We start from the raw sequence: 21,634 nt of genomic DNA on the forward strand, positions 1-21,634 counted from the left end.
TTAAATTGCAAGTTTCAACAGGCATAAAAAAAGCATTTCAAATAGAGGGGAGAGAAACACAAGGACACTAATCATTTTTATTTTACTCAAATATGTTAACTCTGTGAACTGGTTAAAGGAAGTCAGAGAAAATTCTTCCATATACATGCCACTTACTAAATTAGCATTGGTAATGCCAGGTGCTTAGGACATCAAAGATGACTAATACAGAGTCCAGAGGGTGATTTGAGTTTCTACTCTAAAATTAGCCTCAATGTTTTTGAATTTGGCTTTGTGTTTACAAGGTGTGTAATTTTTCACAAATTACTTCACTTTTTGTACCTTTGTTTTCTCTTCTATAAAATTGTATAATTTTTGCTTTTAATCAACCTAAAGATCTTTGACCTAGAACAGTACAATATTGTCCATGGAGGATGGGGGTAAGCTAATAACTCTCAGGAGTCAGGCCTTTTCAATTATATGGAAGAAAAGAGATTATGTGTGAAATTTCAACCAAAAGAAATTAATTATTTTGGCAGACATAAAAGAGAAAAAAATATGTGTTCTAAGTTTAATTAAACAATGTAGTTCGAGTATATCAGATGTTTAGTTTTCCCAGAGGATTTTAGTTCAAAAAACATCTGGACTCAGAAGTCCTTGTATATAATGGGAAGTAGATAATACATTTGAAAAATATATCATTTGTGGTTAATCTAAAAATTCCCTGACAATAAGAGCCTGAAATGGGTAAGAATAAATTATTTGTATAAAAGTATAAATTTTTTGTGCTTCAGCAAAAACCAGTCGGGAGTGACAGTCTCCTAACTGACAGCTTCCTCTGCTCCCCAAGCCAAAGAGACATTTGTGTTATACCAAGATTTTTTTGTTTACAGATATATAAGAGTTTTCCAAGGAATGAAAATTTCTGGGCAAATCCCTTAAGCATATTTCAAATCCAAACACCAGTTCTGCTCACCCTTATGTTTTAATTTCCTAGGAACTCTGGTGGATTCATTCTACAGTCCTTAAATGGGCCATTTCTATGTGGTCACTTCAGAGCCAAGTGTCTAAGAGGCAGGTATAGAAGATGGTCTTTCCTTGTGTGAGTCAAGGAGAGTGAAAAATATAGAAACTGTTATGAAAAATGTCAAGATATAAAAAGGCACGAGTGCCTTGGAGCAGAGAACAGCATCCATCTCCCTTCATGTAGAGGTGGAGGAATGAAAAGTGTTTCGGGGAGGGAAAATTCATGAATGGGTCTTTTTGTTTGAGGTAAGACCTACTGAGAAACAGCAGCATGTGCAGTCATAGAGGGGTGATAGGACACTGCATGGGGTATTTGGGGATTCAGAGAAAGAAATAAAAATGGCCTGGAATATTCTGGTTTCTCTTCAGATTGTATAAATCTTTCACCTTTTACTGAAGATTTCCAAGGAGAGGAATAATTCTGAGTCTTAACCCAATTTTTTGAGGCCTTGCATTTGCAGGGCTAATCAAGGTGTGCAAAGATTTAAAAAAAAAAAAATGGTCTGGAGTTGAAGGCAGAAATGATGTCTAAAGTGATCCATGGAGTATGCTAAAGAATTGAGACTTTTGTTTTAGTAGCATTAAAGATATAACAAAGACTGTAAAATAAATGTTCAAGTATCATGTACGCCATGTATTTTTCATATTAAAATATGATTAAAAAATAGCTACCATTCGGAAGGCTAAGGAAGGAGTATATCGCAAGTTCAAGGCTGTCTCAGCATTTAGCAAGGACCTACTCAAGTTAGGGAGACATTGTCTCTAAATAAAAAATAAAAGGTTGGAGATGTAGCTTAATGGTAAACACCCCTGGATTAAATCCCCAGTACAACAAAACAAAACAAAACTTCCAGATATTAAGCATGAATATCATTCCCTGTATGGAAATCATATCTAGGAAAAAGAAATTGAGCAAGAAGGTTCAAGAAATGCTCATCCAACTTTTCTGGATTAAACAGACAGTATTTTTTGGAACCAGAATTGAAATCTATATCTGATTTCATGTCTTCACTGTGTTATCCACTTCCCAGATCAGAATCCAGGCTTAGTAGTTGAATTCTACTGTCTCTTTACTATGTTATTCTTGAATATTCAACTGGCAGAGGGCTTTGGCCTGAGATAGAACTCAAGGCCATTACCTATCTATCATCACTAAATGACTTAGGGCATATGCCCTGTATCATATGTCCATCATACTTCTAAAAAGTGTTTGTACACCTCTGTTATATAACTTTTTCATTTCCCATTAAAGTATATGTTCTTTAATGACAAGAAATATAACTTTCTCTTTATAATAATAAAGATCTAAAATGTTTACGCCGCATTAGGCCATATACACAATATACTAGGCAGATCACATTTTTAAACACTTAATTCTCAATTCAACTCAAAGAATTATTCAAATTTTAAAAGGGTAGAAGTTAAGGTTTCCGGTAGTTTTGAATTGTCTATGGTCACTCATCAAGGAAGTGCTGGTTTCAGGATTTGACTACAGGCTGTATGTATCTGAATCTTCACTGTGGTATTGTGGGGTTGTTTTTTTTTTTTTTTTTTCACTATGCTTGAACAAATGGTAAGCTCTCAAAATTATTTATAAACAAATAAACGTCCATCATACTTTGAAATGAACAACTCCAAAACAAAGTTGCTGTATGATTTCTGTAATATCTAAACACCCAAAATGATTTAAAATTAAACTGGTAGAAATAAGCTCAATGTATACAAAAATATTATAGAGTCTAAGCCTATATTTTGTCAAAAGTCATAGTAAATTAGCCAGGTGTAGTAGTACACACCTACAATCCCAGAGGCTCAGGAGGCTGAGGCAGAAGGATCACAAGTTCAAAGCCAGTCCCAGAAAAAGAAGGCACTAAGCAAATAAAATACAAAAATAGGTTTGGTATGTGGCTCAATGGTCAAGTGCCCCTGAGTTCAATCCCTAGTACCCCCCTCCAAAAAAAATTCATAGCAAATTAATGTTCTATTACCTACTTTTTGTTTTATCATCCTAGTTATACGGTATGCTAATACTCATCCTGAAAATGGCAGTCTGGTTATTTATAATATTGTTAAGGATTCTTTATGTTGCATTTGGTTGTCTATGCATACATGTGCTAGGAATATTTTACAATCTGCTGTAGATTCAAGAGTACTATCTCACCAGCCTTCCTTTCACTACCACTTTCTCTGAAAACCTTTCTCATACCATCAAGTGCTTCCTTTCAGTTGCTAATATGTTCTCCACACATGTGGGGATTGGCAAACCAGTCTGATCTTAAGTGTCAGGGACCAATAAGTGGGGGTCAGTTATCATCTTGCCTTCATTTGCAAAACAGAAGGGCCAATGTTTGTAAAACTTCCTTTTATATGATATCTTCCCAGTTTGCTCACTTACTCTATCAATATGCTATGAGAATTACTTTTCAGAAGATTTAGTGCACAGAATCCAAGCATAGGATTTAAGGTACAAATTTGTTGCATAGTAAGAACTCTCACAGATTTGTACTGACCAAAAGAGTATCTATCTTAAAGTCTCTATAAAGTGTCTCTATAAAGTGAACCAAGCAATTCTGGATTTACCTACCCACAGGCACTATTTGGCTCAATTGATCATATATATATATATATATATATATATATATATATATATATATATATGGACAAACTGAAAACTTCTTTAGGAACAAAATTTAATAAAAACAGAATAGCAAGTACACAATGGTTGGAACATACTTGAAGCAGGCTTGTGTTCCTTTACTAACAAAATAAATGTTTGTGTATATTATGTGATGGACACTGGGTTCTTTATAAATCAGATGTAGAATTATATAAAATAAGTAGAATTTTAAGAGAGTGAATGTGATTCTCCCATATTGTCAAATTTTAACTAGTGATTTTTCTTTTCTCATAGAGATTTCATACCAAATATATTTGTTATGTGTCTCACTATTGATTAAAATTCGGCTTAACCTAAATAGGAACACAGAAAACTGAAAGCACTTATTCATTTTTCTTCTAATTGATAGAGAAGATTGTAACTTTATACTAGCATGTGTGTACTTACAACTTTTTAGTGTAGCATAATTTACCTTTTCTTTTTTATTAAATGTGCATCAGTATTTAAAATGGAGTTATTATCAAGCAAAGAGTAAGGGTTCTAATAGCTGAAGTTCAGGTTTTACAGCCCAGAGCTTAGTGGCTCAATGCTTGGTAAATAAGCACCTCTCTGAGCCTTTTAAATAGTATTTGAGCTGAGTTAAGTTTATGAGTTAGCTATAAAATTATAATTTGGTTCTGAAGAGGAAACCTCATTTGTGGCACTCAACAAACTAATATAGTGACCCTAAATCCCAACCTGACTGTTCAGTTATTACAATCCACCACTATGAAGGCTATTAACAGGCCTAATTAAGGCATCAATCACTTATCAGAACCTCAATAACCTTACAATAACTCTTTTTTATAGCATTTTTAGCAATTTGTTCTAATGCACGGGTGCCATATACAAATGAATTGGATATTAGGGACCCTGATAACACTAAGCCATTTGGCATGCATTCCCAGCCCTCACACATCCATAGGCCTACAGGGAAACAGAACTGAGAACATTCCAGAAGGCCTGAGTAGAGTGAGCTGGTCTTTACTTAAAATAACCCAATATGCTGTCAGAATTTTAGGTACCTGTATGCAAACATAAAAGTAAAGGCTACTGGGCATTTTCAGGTTTATAAGATTATTTTTGTTCAGGCTACACTATTGAGAACGGCAAATCATGTACACAGTTTTCCCACACACTTTGCACTGTGTGGGAAAACTTTCTAAAGAGCACATTAACACTTTGACTTATTTTGTTTTTAATGTACTCTACTCAACTTTCTTAACTAAATATCTCTCTAGAGAATCAAGTATACTTTAGTAAGACAGGTTTAAGGGCAGGATGTTATTTGGCAAATCTCAGTGAGATCAGATACTTAAGTTTATCTTAATGTAGCTTTTAATATTTTCTGACCGATATGCAATTTGGAAAATTCCATCAACCATATTCTCCAGCACAATCATCCTACTTCCTGTGCATCTCATAGGTTTCAGCAGAGTATATCAGAGGCGAGGAGGAAAGCAGTTTGGGAATTTATGACTGCTCTAGAATAGTACCAATTTTAATGTCTCCAGAGAAAAATATTACTAAGATAAAAGAATACTAACGTTTCTTTTTTGCTGCTATAACCAAAATTAAAATATAAAAATTCCCCCAAATATAAAGGCTCAAACATGACAGTTCATTTTTTGAATGTTAAATCCAAAATGTTTGCTCTTGATTTGTGGGTAGCTTTGTTCCAGTCAATATCCAAGGGATGCAGTTTTCTTCTACCCCATGGCTTCATCATCTTTGGAAATATTACTTCTAAAGCTCTCTTAAAATTCTACTTATTTTATTTTATATAATTCTCATTTATATCAAGTGAGTGCAAAGGTAATATATGTGTTGGGCACATATAACCACAAAGGAGTTTGCCAAATGTGCTAATGAATGCTTACCAGTCTCTGCCACCCTGACATTTTCCTGAGCCCTAGTCCTGACTTTGTCTCAGTCTCCGGCATACAATACTTGTCAGAATTAGAAAGGGATGTAGAAGACTGGTACAAAATTTGTGGCAAAAGTAGAGAAGCTGCTTTGTTGTTATGCGGCTTCAATAAATATCGAAATTCAAAATATCATGGGGATTATCGTTAAGTTCTTTAATTTACTTCTCAGTTGGGGGACTTAGCTGAAATACAGACTCGACCGTGCACTCTAACTGCAATAGTCTTTAAAAATTAAACAATTATCTGAAAAATGAGATGCCTCAAATACCACAGGAAATAACAAAATTGATTTTGCACTAAGTTCTTTTAAAATATTTTGAGTTGATTGCCACCTCTGGTTTTCACATTTGCTTCTAGCAAAGGCACTCTTGAAAATCATCAAGGTAAGGCTGGGAGCGGTGGCACATGCCCGTAATCCCAGCAGCTTGGGAGGCTGAGGCAAGAGGACTGTGAGTTCAAAACCAGCCTCAGCAAAAGTGAGGCACTAAGTAATTTAGTGAGATCCTGTCTCTAAATAAAATACAAAAGAAAGGGCTGGGGATGTGGCTCAGTGTTTGAGGAAAAAAAAAAAAAGAAAAGAAAATCTTCAAGATGGTGTTCAGTTCTTATAGTTGGAACAGAGATCATTCATATGCACCAAATATCTTGACTTAAGGCTCATCAGTCCTAACATACACATGATCTGGGCATTCTTAGGATTAAAAATTGCATTAGATTTAAATTTCTGTTTTATTAATTTTCAATTTTATTCATGCAATTTTACTCATTGTACAGAAAGGCAAGAACAGTGGATTTTATTGTGGCATATTCTTACATAATAAAATATAACTTCATCAAAAAAAAATTGCATTAGAAACATAAAAATTAATTCTCTATTAAAAGAAACAATGGGAAAATTATTTTTCTTTGGTTAATTCCCTTTCTTAATATAATTGTTTTTGTTGATTCTGTTTTCCTGGAGCATTCAATCTCTATTATGGGATATTGTTGCTGTTGGGTAATATCAGATCAGTGCCTAATGTTGCATCCCTAAATGCCAGTGGAAGACATTATTGTGAAGTTGATCGTCAGCATTTAAAGATTGTCATTAATTTTAAACCAAAGCTACAAAAAGCATGGAATATGTGCAATGATCAGCTCCATAAAAAGATATGAGGATAATTGTGCAGCTTTCTTAAAATTACTCAGTCAACTTAAAGAAAATACTGTCAGGGCATTTCTCACTTTTCCCCATAAGGGCTGTTTCTATGCTCATAACTTAAGGTGGCTCCTCACAACTTTGTTACAGCTAGTGGGCAGACGGCAGGAGCCAGAACTCCAGCAGTATCTAGCAGCTGTCACTTTTGTTTGAGAGAATGATACATTCTCTTGTGAACATTTTCTGGGCCTTTTGCAAATTGCTCACCTAAGTATTTGGAAAATCGGGACAGTATTTTCTTCAAAATAACCTGAGGGGTTGACTTCATGTGAATGGTAAGCTTGCCTTTTAGGATTGCTAAAGAAAGCCAAATTCCTCCGATTTAGTGGATTAATTCAGATTATGAAGATTTTGTGATGCTATTTCTTCCTCCGGGTTATGGAATGATTTTTTTTTTTCAGCAGTTGGTTAGCCTACAGTTTGGTGCAACATACAAATTTTAAGTCAATAAATTTTACTGACTTTCATTTAAGTGACGAGAATTCACACCTCCAAGCCACACTTTCCAGCCTTGCCTTTTGAAGAAGTAGATTTATTTCTGCCATTTCTTTCTCTGTAGAAAAGAGTCTCAATTAGGAATTATATTCTCTTACAACAAAAAATAGATACCACTCCATACATATAAAAAAATTTCTTAAATTATGCAATTTGTTTCCCTTTCATAATAAGTAATAGGACTGAAACCATATTTTTATGGCGTTATGACCCAGGCCACTAACCTTCACATTCATTCTCACATAGTGGGTGCTTTAGTTCCAGCCATCATATCTGAGTCTCAGATTATTAGAAATGGAAGACTAAATATAAAAGCTTAGTAAGTCTTAAAATAGGCCCTATTTTGAGGAAAACTTTCTGCAATCCCTACTTTACAGCCTCAGTAACATTGCAGGTCAAAAACCTGCCCTACCGACATCAGTACCTCATATGGAACTGGTAAACACCACTCCAAAACATGTGTTGCATGCATTTTCAGGAATGACATTACTGGGTTAAGTCATTAAAGAAGTAAATAATGAATATTAGTATGCAGCTAAAGGTCAACCCCTTTTCCAGAATAGTAGCACTAGCCTCATTACTCAAAGATTGAAATGAATTAAATCCTATTAGTTTAGACAACAGTATCGCTGGTTTAAAAAAAAAAAATGCCGACCACCTTCTTGAATCGTTTCACATGTCCTCTGCCAATCGAACAAACGGACTGGGAGAACTCACTAGAGAAGTTTTAGAAAGTACTCTGCCCAAGAATCTCTTTGTACTTCCGGGCAGGGCAGGAATACCGGTTGGGGCACACTACATTGCGAGCTTTCTTTGCTTCAGAGCAAATGGGACAGAAAGCTACAGAAACACAGTGTGAGGGTTACAGATGGCTAGTTAACTGGTAAAGTGGGACAATGGTCGCCACTTGGTTATAGACCTCTTTGGGTTTATTCTCTGAGTCAGAATGCCTAAGGGAAGAAGAGGAATGAGATGCATCACCAACCTCCAGAGAAAGCAGCTATTGTCTTGGCTTAAATCTTAACATCTGCACAATTTCAAGTCTCCCTCTTCTTAGTTAGTTTGCCCTTTTCCTACTTGTCTCACATGCTCCAACCTCCTGGTTCCTACTCTTCTCGATATTCATCCAAGTAGCTTTTGCACCTGCAGTATTTGGGTGGTATAATTGATCTCCCTGTGACAGACATGCTATAATTATTGACTTGTTTTTCCTCCATTAGATGATTGGATCCTTGAGAACAAACACCATGACCTGACTCTTTTTGAATCTTCAGGAACTAGCAAAAACTCGGGGCATGTAGCTGTCAATTAATGGTAGATTTATTACTACTTAATACAGGAATAGAAACTAGTAGCACTGAATTATGAATGACCAAATCCAGTCACCAGCAGCTTGCCAACTCAGAAGTCAAAATCTTTACTCACAGTGGTAGTTTCTAAAGCATGTGTTAGGAAGAGCTACTATGGCAGTGAATTTTAAACAGAGGTGTGTGATCAGATCACTATGTACAGTCCTGCACTCAACCCTCAATAGTCAAAGGTATGGGGTGATAATGAGGATTCTAAATTTTTATGAGGTCTCCCCACGGATTTTGCTTCCCAAACTAGACTGAGAGAGTGAGAAGATGAGCTATGGTCCACTGGTGCTTCTACCCCATCCCCTGGGAGCAGCTCCCTGTGGTCAGTTTTACCCATACAGCAGTACTCAACCTCTGCTAGTGCAATCAATTGAGAGCCTTTAAATTGAGGGTGCATGGACAATACCCAGAAACAAGAAACTAAAATCTTTTTTTTTAAGAGAGAAAGAGAGAGAGAGAGAGAGAGAGAGAGAGAGAGAGAGAGAGAGAGAGAGAGAATGAGAATTTTTGAATATTTATTATTTTTGTTTTCGGTGGACACAACATCTTTGTTTGTATGTGGTGCTGAGAATCACACCAGGGCCGCTCGCATGCCAGGGCAGTGTGCTACCGCTTGAGCCACATCCCCAGCCCAAAGTAAAATCTTTAGGGGAGCTGGAGTACAGGCATCAGGAATGTCAAAACTCTTCAGGCCGTTCAAATGAGTAGCCAAAGTGGACTCAGTAACAAATTCTCTAATAACTCTCCCCACTGCTATAAAACAATAGAATGCAAAATAAGCAAATAAAATAAACCCTACTGTGACATCTGAGTTATCAGTAGGTGGATTATGCAGGCATTAAGTTACTACTTCACTTGAGGTCTTTCTCGCTCAGTAGCTTAGCTGCTTGGTGCATGTTTATTTCTCTCTTTAAATCTTCTCTTTACTCTGAGTTCTAAAATGGGTGAACTTCTGAGTTTTTTGGTCTTGAATGAATTCAGAACCACTGTTTTCCGGTAACCTGCACAGCATCCCTCCTGATGATGGCCTGCCCTTTTTAGTCTTCCCCATGACTTGCTTTCACCCCTGAACCTTATCTGATCCCTCAAGTGTTTCATTTTTTTACAGTGTTCAGTTTTCTCTGCATCAATGTTTTCTTAGTGTGGCACAGCATGCACTTGATAGAATATATATATAAAATATCTGAAGGATCCATAGGTACATATCAAACACATAAAAATTAAGATGAAGAACTGGAAATCATTCCCATTTTAACACTTTCTATTCTTTTGTCTCATTTACTTTTATGTGCATAAGCAGCCTGAGCACTGATGAGATTTGTACCTCTGAACGTCTCATAGTCTCATATTCTTGCATTTCTAGAATTTGCTGTGATCTGCCCTCTCAATCCTCAGGAATGCTTGAGTTCAGTGAATATTTACCTACAAACTGCTGTGCTTAACTGAAGACATAAATCTCAGCCACCCAGATCACCGCTATGTGCTAGTCCTGTTTTTTCCTGGGTCCTTTGTGGCCCTTCACAAAAGAGTTTCCTGTCCTACTCTAGAAGACCTCTGTTCTCCTCAGAGTGAGCATCTTTGGCTACACACAACCTGGGTTTTACCAAGTCTGCCCTGCTGCTCACTTTCTCAGAGGTCAGAGTGACTTTGTTTAGGTCTTACTCCTCTTTTAGGTCCTTCTTGTAAATCACTTACCACATGCAACCTTCTGTCATCACAACCGAGTATTCTTTCTTCTCTGAATATGAAACACTCCCTTCTGTTCTCATGGTATTTTTTTCTTCCTTGCACTGTATTTAGGTAGAACTTATCTTTATTACTAGATTAACATTTAGGAGACTTACTATTTTCCTACCTTCTCCACTCTCATCATAATCACTAGCTCACTGGCCCTATCCACAGTAGGCTCTGGATAATTGCTGACTTGAGTTCAATTGAATAACTTTCAAAAATTATATCCTCTGAACAAAGTTTCATGCTTACATATTTTTAAAAAGTACCTCCACTTTAAGGTATTTGCATCTCTTTGTTTTCTCAAACATAGAACTGAATACCAAATCAAATGCTGGCTGGAAATCATTGGAAAGCAATGCCAAAAAACTGACTTTCTAACCATTCACATCACATAGAGTCAAATAAAACTTCTCCACAACAGGAATGAGCTGTGCTTGTAGGTTTACCTATTATTGTACTTAAAACATTTGTTCAAAGGGAATGGAGATTGAATGGTCAATTTCTAGGCAGGATTAAGATGGGAATATTAAGGGCATCGTGTTACAAAGAGCAAGCAGCACCTTGGCAGGAGAATTGGGACTCTTGTGTACATATCAGATGTTGGAACCAGATTTGTCTTTAAAGAAATTTGTTAGCCATATTACAAATGATGACAATGGAAAAATAATGTGCAAAATATCATTGCAGAAACAAGGAGTTGAAGTAAATAACTGTTCCATGTAGTAGGAAAATTCATTTTGAATATCTTAAGATTTTATAGGAAAACACCATTTGCAAAACTGATTTAATGTGAACATATTGGAAACACTCACATATATAGACCAACACAACAAAAATACTTTTGGTGTGGGGGGGTGAGTACTGGGGATTGAACTCAGGTGCACTGGCTCACTGAGCCACATCCCCTGCCCTAATTTGTAAGTATAAAATATTTAGAGACAGGGTGTAACTGAGTTGCTTAGTGCCTTACTTTTGCTGATGCTGGCTTTGAACTTGTGATCCTCCTGCCTCAGCCTCCTGAGCCACTGGGATTGCAGGTGTGCACCAGCATGCCCAGCATATAATAAATTTTAATTGAGTTATTCATTTGTGGTGCCCTATAGTCAATTTTTGTTTTCACTCATATTTTTTATCCCTCTAAGCTTCAAATATTTTTTTTCTTTAAATAATGTGCATTTTTATTAGCAGTTTTTTTTCTAGAAATGATTCCTCATCCATATATGAAATTCATTTAAATTATCAGAAGCTATTTACCTAATGTCTATTGGGTTTTAGGACTTTCTACAAAGTACAATCTTTATGTCCACATTGTCTTTTTTTCTTTAACAATAATATTCAATACTAATCTAGTTACATAATTCCCCAGCTTTTAAAATTGAGTTTAAAGCTTAATACTTCATCACCTTTACTATTTTTCCCATTTCTTTCTTTTTTTTCCACCTACATCATGTTTCTAAGTTTCTAACAATTCTTAGGAGACACAATTTCATTGACTCTGAATTTGTAATTCTTCTAATAGAGTCATATAGTCCAAAACTTTCTAACAGGGGAATCACATGTTTGAAGATAGACTTCAAAAATCCACTTTACCTCAAAGTCCTATATATATATTGATAAAATTAAGCAAAATTCAAGAATAAATTACATTGTAAGAGTAGAATGATTTAATTATAAATAGAATTCACTATTATCTTAGACTTCTTATAGAAAGCTTGTGTTTTTATTTTTCCTATTTTGCATTTTTATTTTTGATGAGTTCCATTTGTATTTGACTTCAGGATTAGCAAGAAATATTGTACACAATTTGTGAAAAACTGAGATAACTTAATATAGAATATTTGTCACCATAAAATGGTTTTCTGCAGTTGAGGTTTTATCCATTGAGTCTTACAAGTCTTATGGAGCTAAGAGGTAAATATTGACAAATAGAAGACCCCAATTATATCCTGTGTTGAAACTAAGGTAGAGAGAACATTTTCAGACAGGATGCCACAAAACTGTGTTTCGGGTGTGAAACCCCTTTGGGGCATGAAGAAGGAATGTAAAGGGTAAGGCAGAAATACTAGATTACCTCAGTAAGAAAGAGGGAAAAAAATCATAGGAGATCAAAATAGCTCCATCTTTGCTGCTATAGAAAAGAAAAAAAAAGTTTTGTCTTTTGCATTTTTAGGTTCTATCTCTGGCATCCTGCATATTAGACTGAACAAAGAAGAACAAACGAAAAACAAACAGTAATTTTTTAAGGTGTGTGTCTTCTTGCACCTGGTAGCCATCATCAGTGGTAACTCACCAGAGAGGATAGAACTCGAGCTGATTCAGCATCTTAAGACCTCTACATTTCTAGACAGTGAAATGACAAAGGAAAAGAACTTTGAGCATCTAGGGCAAGGAATTGTTGAAGGGAAAATATATGGAAACAGTAGAAACAGGTAGACAAAAATGACTGAAGCCATGCAGAATCCTCTGATTCCAGTTTCTGGGCTGATAAGGGTCCAGAGTTTTATCTGGTGATTGACTTGGGCTCTATGAGCATGATAGGGACTGGCGTTCTAATTTCAAAGGTTTTTGATGATATTTTGTGGCTCTATAGAATTAACTAAAATAGTCCCTTCTTGGAAGATAGAGAAACCACTGTCACTCCCAGCTAGCAAAACTGGAACCAGAGTACTTCTGTATTATTTGAAGAAGGCAGTGATCCCCATTTTTTCCCCTATGGATTATGAAGGTAACTTGAATAGGAGAGGATGCCTTACCAAATATTTCTGTAGCGTTCTATGAAGCCATGAAGCTATCGCAACAAACCAATTCTATTATGGAAAACAAATGTGAGCTTACTCTGAGCCATTCTAAAATTTTCCCAGTATGCAATGTAAAACATCCCTTTATATTTATATAGTTCTCTCTGCTATTGTTGTTTACCCACAAAATGCCAAAGAGTGTCCTGGAAGCAATACATCACTGAATCGTTCTGCAAATACCCAGGAAGAGGTTGAGAAGATTCCAGGATATATAGCTCCAGAGAGCAGAACTAAGTTTTAAATGTAAGCAATTTATTGTAGAAGAAAAGAATTACCTACTGTGGGTTTTCACCACTGTATTATAGAAATTCCCTTTCTCAAAAATGCCACCTAAGTAAAAGGAGTGTTTCTGGTTCTAAGAGCATCAGCACTTCCATCCTTGGATTTTGTCTTTAGATACCATGCAGTCCCCCTCTCCAACAAGCAGCCACCAGCCATCTGTGGCCATTGAGCCATGAAATGTGACCAGTCCAAATTAAATGTGCTGTATGTTTAAATTATGCATATTTCAAAGACTTAGTATACATAAAGTATCTCAATAATTATTTATAGATTGAATATTGAAATTAAAAAAAATTTGGTATGTTGAATTGAATATATTATTAAAATTACCTGTTTATTTTTAAGGTGACACCTAGAACATTTAAAACCAATATGTGCCCACAAAAATTTTCCTTGTGTGGACTACTATGTATAAAACTTTGTCTCTCCCTTCATAAATATTTTCATATTGGTAGATATAGACATTGATAAACATCTTCTGATTGAGGCTATTATTTAAAGAATTATAGTGAGGTATTAGAAAAGTCAAAGTTGGCATAATTTACTTTTCTCTTGAAAGATTTTAATTAAAATCTCCTAAGCTAATGGTTAGAGTTGATTTACATTAGTAATTGTCACACAATGTCACTTATCTTGGTCTAAATTCATCAGATTTCTCATCTTCAAAATGAGGCATGGATGACAGAAAGAGAGAGGAACATTGTTACGCAACGACTTATTATGAAGAGTGAGCACTGCAGGCATACCCTATCGAAAAGCAGCTGGGAGTTTTCTCATTATAAACAGGGTTTGCAAATCAAATGATAATCAAAATACCAAGGAGTCAAGAAGAATTAAGAGACAGAAAGAAAAGACCAAGTTTGATCTTTTTATAAACCCTAAATCCTGCGAGTAAATGAGTAAGACTAAAAAAGGCCTCTGTTAGTAAACGGACAGTGAACCAGCCTTTGGAAAGATGGTTAGGGAGAAGAAAAAGAAACAGAGAGAGAAGAAAAAAAATAGAGAGTTATAACCATGAGGAAAGTCTGGTGCACCAAATCCATCTGCTCACATCTGTGTGTGTGTGTGTGTGTGTGTGTATATATATGGTCTCTGTTCTGTCTCCTAACTCTGAGGTGGTTTTGACAGCTGCTCTCAAGAACAGTTTCACTCACTTTGGGCAAAACATACATATTTATTTTAGAACAATTTAACTTTTTTGATTGTTAATGTCTGACTTTTGATATAAAATAGTTCATAATGAAAAAAAAAACATCTAGGAGAATTTGAAACAATGTACTGTTACTATTGTTTAAATATGAAGTTCCCCCCCCCCCAAAGCTCATGTGTGAGACAATGCAAGAAAGTTTAGAAGTGAAATGATTGGACTATGAGAGTCTTAACCTAATGAAAGCATTAATCCCATGTTAGGGATCAACTGGGTGGTAACTGTAGGCAGGTAGAGTATGGCTGGGGAAGTGGTTCCCTGGGGGCGTGACAGGTTTTATAGTTTGTCACTGGAAAGTTGAAGCTCTCTCTCTCTCTCTTCTTCTTGGTGGAAAGTCCTGAACCGCTTTCCTCCACCACACTTTTCCACCATGATGTTCTGCCTCCTCTTCACTGAGGAATGGAGTCAGCCATCGGTGCACTAAGACCTCCAAAACCATGAGTGCCAGATAAATTTTTCCTTCTCTAAAATTGTTCTTATCATGTCTTTTGGCCAAAGCTGTGATAGAGCTGACAAAAAACAATGGTGTTCTGGCTATTTTACTTCTGCATAGGTATAAATACTTCTTAATGTAAGAATACTCTTAATCTTAAGGAGGTGGGTGGTACAGTCATATAACAATGGAATTCCCACAAGATCTAACATTTTACTTGCAGTATCCCAACACCAAGCCAGGTCATTGTCAGTGGACCACTGAAAAGAAATGCAAATCTGTGGTCCTTTGAGATTTGGGTTTATATATCCTACTGCAAGTCTTCATAGAATCATGGATGTCGAAGGAATGCTGTTGGGTATGAAACCAATATAATCTGGCAGATACAACTCTTTTTGCATGGAGTAATGTCCTATCATTCCCTCTGAAACTTCTGGCTATTTTTCTGGTCCTGGCACACATTACTTGCTTTCTTTCCATAATGTAGTTCTGCATTTATTAATAAAGAGAAGATCCAGTTTAGCATAGAGGGTCCTGAAGGAAGCAATGAGAAGCAGGTGTGTTTTATCTCCAGCCTAGCAGACTTCCTTAAATAGTCTCCTCCAGCAGCCTAGCTAGCTGGGCAGGATGTATGGAGAGGCAGCCAGATTCATGACCCAGTACATGTGCCCACATTACAAACCACAACAGCAAGTTGCTGTTCAGGGAACCCCTTGCTTTTTTGAACATGGCTGCTCCAGAATGAATCTTGTTTGCTTATACCCACAAAACACCCAAGTTACCTTTCTCTCTCTCTTTCTACATGCTGAAATTTCAGAGACGTCCATTCACCTAACTGGGTTATAGGGGAGAGGGGTATTCATGGAATAAGAGAATTTAGCCCCTGACAAATTAAAATATATCAAATACGTTGCACATTTGATTTTCATATTAGTTTAGGTTCTTAGATAGACCTTGAGACAAAGATCTCTTACAAGTAGTTTATTTAAATTGTGAAAAAAAATCACTTAGTAAAGGGTGAGAAAAAAGATAGGAAAGGATCATTATCCAGCCGGTGACCACTGTGGGTCAATGAAGCTTAATCCTGCTGGAAAACCCTTCAGAGCTAGTGAGAAGATAATGCCTCCAAGCCAGTCCACATGGGGACCAGTGATGGACTTTTAAAAGCACTTCAGTGGTCCTAATTCCCCTGCACAATTGGCCTTGTCCTTACGTAGCTAAAGTTTGCTCAGTGGAAAAAGAAAGAACTCACACAGAGGAATACTGTTTCTGTCAGTTGGAAGTCAGATGAGCTTACACCAAAGTATAAAGATAAGGGCTATGAGTAGGAAACCTATAATCATGACAGTCTTGCTATTCAATGTAATAATTGAATCTTATGGGCAAGGAACTCTCTAGGGTGGTTCTGCATTTTGTACAAATTAAATAGGCAAGCAATTTGTGACAGGTTTACTCCCACTTCTTTTCCCTGTTTCCTTTTGCTTGTCTACCCAGGAGACATGGCTTAAAAGTTTGTTTCTTGGTCACTTTTTAAAACTATGTTGGAAAGCTCTCCTGTCCTCTGATACAATTAATTGGTATTTGGTTTCCTTCAGAAGTGGAGTCAAAAATTAATAGCAAATTTCACTGAATACTTAGAGCAAGAGATATTATATGCAGCCTATTTGGCATTTCTCATTTACATATATCTGCTACTTTTATCATTCCCCCTTTTTTTTTGTGGTAACAGGGATTGAACTCAGGGGCACACTACCGCTGAACCACACATCCCCAGCCCTTGGTGTACCACAGGTCTTATTAAATTGCCCAGGCTGGCTTCCAACTTGCAAACCTTCTGCTTCAGGCTCCTGAGTAGCTGGGATTAGGGGCATACACCAGGGTACCTAGTTCTTTTATCCCTTATCAATCCCTTCCCAAAAGAGTTTCATATTTTAGCCATAACTATTTACAACAATTTTATAACATTTTATAAAACAATTCTTCTTGATTCCCTATTTTATGGAAATTAATTGATTAAAAATTACTGTGTATGCAAGAGTTAAAAGCTCCCAGATGTTTTCCACATACTCCCATTTATTTCTCCTGTACAGGTTTTTGGAATCCTCTGCACATATGGTATACTTCAACAGTTAAACTTGTATGGGAACATAAGCTGTTACAAAAAAGTTTCTCTAGCATGTTTTATGTTATTTGCATGACCTCTTTCATATTAGAGATATCAAAATATTCTTTTTTGATATACTATCTCACTTGCCTGCCCATGTCCTGGTTTTTCTACTAGTTGTTTCAAGGCAAATTTTTTATATCTCCTATTTCTAAATGAGATTCTTGCAAAATGAAATTAGAATACTGTTTCCTATATATAAAAAAACGTTGTTTCATTTTGGGATTCCTTTTTCAAAATGATTTATGGCTCAATTTTCGAAGCCTCACATTGAGTTAAGATTGAAATGGGTTGATATGTGTATATTGCTTTGATACGGAATAAGCAGTGGGAGAGCATCAAGGGAAAAGCCACTATCTAATATATTTCATGTTTAGATGGCCTAAAAGTTGTCCACACAAACAAGGCAATCACAGTGTTTTCAAGAACCCTTTCAAATTTCTGAGCCTCTTCCTTTGAGTCATCACAGGCATGTGGAGCTAAATGGAAGGAAATCAATGGGAGTGATAATGAACAATCATATGAATAAAACTTTTCTGTGTTTCTTCTTAGCTCTGAATTATGAAGCAATTTTGCTGAACTCTAAAGTACAGTGTCTATTATATCTGTTTCAAGAATTGTTCCCTGCAGTTCCTCAAGTCTGTCACAGGACAATCACAGAAACTAAAAGTTAAATGTCTGAGACCCCTTTACACTAAAGGTTGGAAGAGAGAAGTCTGAGGATTTGCATCTATGGCCAACATGGAATGGGATACCCATCAAATTCAGTAAATAAGAAGAAGTCTTGGTATCGGTAATACTCTGAAGCACATTTCCAAACACATGATGTAGCAGTACTTACCTGCTAACTTCTTTCAAAGTTCCTCAAATGTCAGTAATGTATCACTGGGGAAAAGGGGACAATGAAATGTCCTAAGTATGGTCCAAAATATTTAGGTTGATCTCTCTCTCAAGAGACAAAAATACACCAGAAATCTCAAATTTAAATATTTTGTTTTTTGAGATAAAAATATAAAAATACTTGGTAGGTACAGTGGTTCATGCTTATAATCCCAGTGGCTTGGGAGCTGAGGCAGGAGGATTGCAAGATTGATGCCAGTCTCGGCAATTTAGCAAGACCCTAAGAAACTTGGCAAGCCCCTGTCTTAAAATTAAAAATTAAAAAAATAAAATTAAATTAAAAAAGGAAGGGCTCTGGGATGTGGTTCAGTGGTAAAGCACCCCTGGGTTTAATTTCTGATATAAAAATAAACAAATAAACAAAGTGATAGAATACTTTTCCAGTTCTGCATATAAGGAGTTTGGAAGTCACAACTCTGTTTTGGTCAGCTTTGTCACTGCTGTGACTAAAAGATCTGAACAGAACAATTTTAGGGGAGGAAAAGTTTATTTGAGGGCTCACAGTTTCAGAGGTCTTATTCCATAGAAGGCTGGCTCCATTTGCCAGGGCTCCAGGTGAGGCAGGACAGTGTGGCAGAGGGAAGCATCTCACATCATGATCAGCGGCAGAGAGAGGTCTCCACTCATCAGATACAAATATATACTCAAAGCCACGCCGCAATTCCCACCTCCTCCTACCATTTCATTACCCCTCAGTTAATCCCTATCAGGGAATTAAATCACTGATTGGGTTAAGAGTATTAAAATCCAACCATTTCTCCTGCGAACTTCTTGCATTTTCTTACACATGAGATTTGGGGGGACACTTCACATCCCAACCATAAAACTGTTCTATAAAGTAAAAAGATGAACAAATTGTAAAGTCAACAGCTCAGATCCGGACCTGGCAAGCCACTGCCTCCAAATTTGGAGAGATGGACAGACAGACACAAAGAATCAGAACATACCTGCAGGGCAGCTGGCCCTGTACGAGGGAAACCAAAACTACAAGTGAGAAATTGTAGAAGTCTCAGTGGGAATAATACTGAGTACTAAAACCTCCAGGGGATCCAGTCATAGAACGCTCAATGCTTTTGTTAGTTTTAACTCTAGGAGCTCTGTCAGGTTCTTGCATTAAATATAGAGGAAAAAAAAAAGAGTACCCCCTCATGCTTCTTGCAGGCAGTGTGGCATAGGAAAGATTCTAAAATACACCTGAGCACTCTGCTCTTAACAAGCTGGGCCCACAGGAGGAATTAATTAACTTAAACTTTGCCCACTGGAGTTTTACTGCTATTATTGACCCAGGAGAAAGAAATACACAAATTCAGACATCTGTAGTCTTCCACACGGAAGAAGGGAGAGAACCAACTCCAGTCTCCTCTAGGGAGACAGAAAAACTAAGAAACATTTGTAAATGTTTACAGTACACAGGCCCTGGGCTCACTAAGACTGAGACCTAATCCTAGGCCTATCAAATGGTTCCCCTCCCAGTACACCTTGCCCCCATATTGCCAAAGTCTAATTAGAGGAGCATCTTTTGCTCAGGATAGCACATCCTGCTATGAAGGAAAATACATAAAGCATTCTAAAAGTTGACCAACACAGAACAGTCAGCAGAACCTCAGCAGCCCACATGAAAGGATGGTAGAATATCCAGACAGGAATTTTAAAACGCTGTGGTTAGCATGCTAAGGGGTCTAATAAGTAAAGTAGACAGCATGCAAGAACTGGTAGGAAATGTAAACAGAGAGATGGAAATTCAAGAAAACATTTAAAAAAATGCTACAAATCAAAAATTCCAACAGAAATAAAGGAATGTTTTTGACAGCCTTATTAGCAGAATGAGCACACCTGAAGAAAGAATCTCTGGGCTTGAGTATCTGTCAATAGCTACTGCCAAAACTAAAAAGCACAGAGAGGTGGCAGAATTGAAAAAAAAATGGAAAAAAAAAAAAAAAACCAAAACAGAGTGTTAAACTCCTTTGGGAAAACTACAAAAGATGTAGTCTACCCAAAATGAGACTATCAGAAGGACAAGAAAAAGTGCAAGGACCAGAAGACATACTTGACAAGTTCCCTAAATCAATGTCAGAAACCAATCATAGATCTAAGAAACTCGGAAAATGAAAAGTGAGAGAGAGAGAAAATAAATGAACTAAACAAAAACCTGCAAGAAGTCATACCATGCTCAAACTGTATAAGAATCAAAGATTTGTAAGAAACATTGAAAGAGGTCAGTGGTGGAGACAACGTACCCATAAAGGAGAAAATGCAAGTGTTACATCCAACTTCTCAGAAACTGCACAAGGCAGAAAAGGACGAAGTAAAACACTTAAATGTGCTGAGAGGGAAAAAAATATATATCTACCTAGGATTCTGTATCCTAAAAAAAAAAAAAAAAATTCTTCAAAAGTAAAGGGGAAATAAAAGCGATTCTCAAACAAAAAGGGAGAGAGATAAATTTCCAGGAGACATGCATTGAAGGAACTGTTTAAAGGAGTTCTTTAGGGAACAAGAACAAGGTGGAGGTCAGAAACTGAGATATGCATTAAGACATAAAGAGTTTAAAGAAGAAATAAGCCAAGATAGAACTTTAATTTCTTACTTTCAATTGATCTCACAAATAACAATTTCTTCCAAAGTATAATAGCAGCAATATATTTGATTATATGTAAATATGTCTATCTTAGGCAAAGAGATATAAGTATGTGTGCTTATGTGTAAGTGGGATGAGTGGCAACAATAACAACAGATATGCAGAGAGATGTTAGATTATTTTGTTCTTATAAGTTACTTATACTATGCTTGAAATGCTACAGTGTTATTTGGAAGTGGACTTCCATTAGTTGTAAATATATATTCCAAACTCTAGACCAACCAGTACAAAAAGTAAAAAACAAATACATATATAGTATATAGGTGTGTGTATATAAGAAAAGAAATAACATGAAACACTATACAGTATTCAATTAAAACCAAAGGATAGGACTAAGAATGTGGCTCAATAGTAATCAGCACTTGCCTGGCATGTGTGAAGCCCTGGATTCAAAAACAAACAAACTAAGGGTAGAAAAGTATGGAAGATAAAAATAGGAAGAAGAATGATGACAATAAATCAAAATCAGTGAAAAAATACAGTAGATATCAAATAGATTGTATCAGTGTTCACTCTGATCATCAAGGTTCTAAACGTGTCAATGAAGACAGCGAATGTCAGCATGGATCATAAAAAAGGCCCAACTATATATTGTCTGTAACAAACCCACTTTCAATAGAAAGACATGTACAGACTTGGAATAAATGGATGAAGAAAGACATAGTATACTGATACAAATCAAAAGTAAGCAGGGATAGCTGTATGAATTTCAGACAAAGTGTCTGTGAGACAAAGTTATGAGGGATATAAGGGGACACTGTATAGGGACAAAAGGCCAATTTTCCAAGAAAAGATGACAATCCTTAACTGGTAATAACACAGCATCAATATTCATGAG

General features: G+C 36.3%; 1 non-coding gene across 1 annotated transcript; it reads left to right on the top strand.

Moving 5' to 3' along the window:
• Positions 1–1,354: 1,354 nt before the first annotated feature.
• On the top strand, positions 1,355–1,470 carry LOC124101141 (U5 spliceosomal RNA). Its single transcript, XR_006854541.1, has one exon. It is a non-coding gene; the product is annotated as a U5 spliceosomal RNA (small nuclear RNA).
• Positions 1,471–21,634: the final 20,164 nt, after the last annotated feature.

This window comes from Marmota monax, unplaced genomic scaffold (assembly GCF_021218885.2).
Source record: "Marmota monax isolate L192 unplaced genomic scaffold, Marmota_monax_Labrador192_F-V1.1 WCK01_AAM20220418_F8-fsc00121, whole genome shotgun sequence".
Classification (NCBI taxonomy): domain Eukaryota; kingdom Metazoa; phylum Chordata; class Mammalia; order Rodentia; family Sciuridae; genus Marmota; species Marmota monax.